Raw genomic sequence first — 4361 nt, forward strand, 5'->3', positions numbered from 1 at the left:
CTCACACTTGCCTGAGAAGACTGTTCCGTGATCTAATAGCTCTCAGCCTCTTCTGTGCAAACTAACCCCAAACACTGTAGAGTTAAAACAACAAAGGTTACAATGTGAAATAACAGCAGAGGGGGAGACGCACTGAGAAGTATAACGTAAGGCAAAGAAGTGCTTTCAGTTGAAAGATGTAGGGGGGAGAGAGAGAGAGAGAGAGAGAGATGGATGAAATACCATATTTCCTGTCCTGTCTGGTTAAATCTCTATGCATTTCTCTCTCCTTGCTTCATCCATCAGGGACCAAACATTTTCAAAAAAAATTCTAAGTCCAGAGTTGTTCTATGCCAATAAATTTCTCACATCCATATTCATCTGAGCATCTGCTTGAGTGAAATTCACACATGCTGCTGGAACCAAGATCAGTCATTTAAAAGATTGTATCCATGTATGTCGTTCTAGGGAACACCTGGATGCTGCTGGCACATCGGGAGATGTGTAAGAACACAAACCAGTTTAGTCTGATCCCTAGTCATTTGCAGCTTTAACTCCAAGAACGTGCTAGATCACAGCTGGTTGACAGAACTGAGAGAGGAAACTGCAAGTTCCTTGGGGCAGGCACTTGTCTATTTCTTTGCAAAGTGGCAGGTCCACTTTGGCACCAAGGCTGGAATTTTCAGAGGCGCCTCAAGGAGTTAGGACCATAAACATCACCATTACAAAACCCACTCACAAGTGGTACCTTTAGTGGGCAGTCCCAACAACAGACACTAATGAATGAATGGGCCACTGAGGTTCCACTGAATTATGGTCCGTCCAGGTCAGAGGTTACAAAACAGTGTCTGAGATTTTCAAAAGTGACTAATGATTTTGGATGCCCAGCTTGAAAGGCCTCCAAGGTGCCTGATTTTCAGAAAGTGCTCAGCATCCAGGCCCCATTATGGTGGTTGCAATTGGGTACCCAAAATTACCAGTCACTCTTTGAAAATCTTGGCCAGTGGCTTCGTCTGCATTACATTTGCTAGTCCTGTTTTAACACGTATTATCTAAACCTGATTTCCCAATTGTACTGTAGCCACAGGGCCCACGTTTGTCTCCCCAGCCCCATGTTTAACCCTAGGGTAAAACATGATTAGCAATAGCAGTGTAAACATGCCAAGTGGTGGGGGCAGTGTGGGGTACGTGAGCTTGCACCGATGTGCTTGGATCAACAGGTTATTTTAGTCCTGAATTCCCAATTACACTAGGTCTCTTTATACCATCCTGGATCTATAAAGGGGCTTTAAAGTAGAGGGTAGCTATCTCACCATTTCACATGGCTAGAGCAGGATAAAAAGGCCTTAGTGTCAATGAGAATTAGGTCAGTTTTCCAGCTGGGCTCTCAAGACAGCACCTTTCAGCAACACCAAATTCATTCACTTATTTATTTTTAAATAAGCCAAATGGAGTCAACTTTAAAAAGAATCTGGACTCCTTTAATAAACCAAACCCCAGATACCTTGTCCTTTATCTCTCTGCTATGTCTAGCAAGAGTCCACTCCAGCACTGATAAGGGCCCAAACCCAGCCCTCCCTGCCCGTCTGGTATTTTCGTGTGTTCATAGTCTGGATATTCCACATAGTTCTCTAGCAGATGTGTTTGTGTAAATTCACTCGGAAGGGGAAGGAGGCATTTACCTCTGAATGTATTTGGGGATAGGTTTGTAAAGCTGGGGTGATGAAGAGATTCCTGAGCACTCAGAAGGCAGAGAATTAACAACCCCATAACCCTATTCTGCATCTTCCTTCTCTCCAACCTCTCTGGTGAATTGGAATATCCCTCCTCTCCAGCAGCTTGTCACAATCAATTTAGATTGCAAACCTTTTGGGCACAGGGCCCATGGCCTTGATTCTGATCTTGCTGGCACCAGCGTAAATCAGCAGTAACTCTGTTGAAATCAATCAACGTGGAGACATGTAAAACCAGCGTGAAGGGGAATACAGCCCTATAACTTTAGTCACTATGTAAAGCACAATGCATTCCTGCGTTGCTATGTACAAATGAGAACAAACAATGCATCCGCTGTAGAGACTTAAAAAAAAAAAGGTGTACTGTCTCTTACTACTTACACATAAGCTGATCAAGATAGGGTCATTTAGGATTCTGTCCTTCACCTAACCACAGCACTTGATAATTGGGTTAGGTGCATTAGGTGGGAGTGGAGTGGGGGTGGAGTTTCAAATAATTGCTGGGCCAGTGGTATCGCAAACCCTAGCCTTCCACTCTGAAGAACAGCATAATTTTGTTTGTTTAAACAACGCAGACAGATGCACAATGTAAAACTAATCCAAATATGTATAACTCCCTGTAAAACGGGATACACCCAGTACCTATAAACAGAAGTAGGAAAAAAGAAAGGGGGGAAAAAAAAAGCTTATTTCTGTGGGTCAAATTCTGTCTTCATTTACCCAAGGGAAGTCACTGGATCTGTACCAGAATACATGGAGACAGAATTTGGACGTGTGTAACCTATGTCTCAAAATAAGACCACCTCATTTGAGAATTGTTACAGAAGTAAGAAAATTCTGCTCTCTTCCAATGTAAATCCAAAGTGACACCATGGAGTTAGTTGCATGGGTGACACTAGTTGCCACTCCAGACTAAGAAGAGAAGAGAACCCTTAGTAAGAAACCCAGGAGTACCAGGACTGTAAAAATCACTGGGTCTACTTCTCCTCTTACACTGGTGTACCTGATTCAAATGGATTTACATTGGGGTAAGGGAGAGGAGAATCAGGCCTTTTGTTTTATAAAAGTGCCCAACCGTGAGAATTTTACACAGCTTGTGGAGATTTATGATGCAGAAAATCAAATTACCTTAACTCCTATGTCTTTGCACTTGCCAGCTTTTTTCCATCAGAGTGTAAATAATGTCTGACAAGTGATCATTAAAGAGAAAGTCACCTCACATCAGATACCAAACAGTACTCACAAGGCAACAGTCACTACTGACCAGGGCTGGATTCACACTACTACACAGCAGCAAAAACAAAACAAAAAAACTTCTCTAGCCCATTGCTTCAAGGAATTTGGAACAAACAACCCAGTGAAAACATAACATGGCAAGAAAGAGTATTTATGCACTGGGGCAACTCACAGGTCACGGGATTTTCAAAAGGAGACTAATGGAGTTTGGCTTCCAACTCAACCCAGTTAATCCAATGTAATGGAGTGGACAATCAGGCTCAGAGAGTAGCTAGCAGGAATCAGACCTAGCTAATAGCTCCTCCATGACTTGAATTACGCTGATATAACCACTGGAATCAACCAGTATGGAAAGCCTGGCTCAACATAGCCAGCATACCAAGTTCTGAGCACTGTTTGACCAGACACCAGCTGCGACTGGGCTCCCATAAAAGTTCTGTTTACAGGCCCCACTACTTCAGCCCCATGCATGACAGACCTTAGGACACCACCTGTCCTTCATTATTGATGTATGAACTAAAGCATAAAAGTGTTTGGCATAATTTGAAGCTTCACCCCTCCAGTTCCCTAAAAGTGGTTTGGGTTAGGGGGAAAAAAACAAAAACAAACAAAAAACCAGGTCAGGCTTTGTGAATACAGGATTAAGGGGATTAGACATTCACCTACTGCACATTTACAATGCAACTTTCCAAGTGTTGCCTGATAAAGCAAACTCAATGGTGATGTTCCACCAACACAACAGTCAGGGCTTCCGAATGTGGTGAGACTAAAGGTCTTTCTACATCATCTGTATCACTTGAGGTCATCCCAGTGCAAACACATTGCTGAAGGATTATTCTGTGCTGTTCACAAGTCAGCAAGGGTTGATCTATTTTCCAAATGATAAATCTATCTCGCCATTGCAAGTGGCCACAACAAGGAATGAGTGACCCATGGAGGCTAAAGACCCCACCTCTAGGCAGTGCTAAAGAGGCACTCTGGTGGGCAATGGTGTAGAAGCAGCTTGGCCCACTACAGCAAAACAAGTAGTGAGATGTGCATCTTAGTCAACCTGGTGGCTTTGCAGAGACAATGTGTCTCTGGAAAAACTCTCCTCCTACTCAGAAGAGAATTTCACTTCCTGTTCCTTGCATGATTTGTTTCATCCATTTGGTGTAGAAGCAGCAAATTTCAGTGCAGACCAGGACAATGGAGGTTCTTACATCTTCCTCTGAAGCATCTGGTATCGGCAGCTAGCAGAGACAGGATTCAGGATTGGCTGGACCTTGGATCTGATCCAATCCGGCAATCCTTATGCTCCAAACAATATGCAGATAACAGGCCGAAATTCTCTGCTAGTATAAATTGGCACAGTTTTACTGAAGTCAGTGGAGATGCACTAGTTTACACCAATAAAAAATTGACCCAACATCC

The 4361-nt window shown here is 43.2% G+C and overlaps 1 protein-coding gene across 1 annotated transcript in view; it reads right to left on the reverse strand.

Moving 5' to 3' along the window:
• Positions 1-4361, reverse strand: part of TET3 (tet methylcytosine dioxygenase 3) — a 176208-nt gene that overhangs the window by 168248 nt on the left and 3599 nt on the right. The window lies entirely within an intron of this gene.

Source organism: Caretta caretta, chromosome 26, assembly GCF_965140235.1.
Source record: "Caretta caretta isolate rCarCar2 chromosome 26, rCarCar1.hap1, whole genome shotgun sequence".
NCBI lineage: Eukaryota > Metazoa > Chordata > Testudines > Cheloniidae > Caretta > Caretta caretta.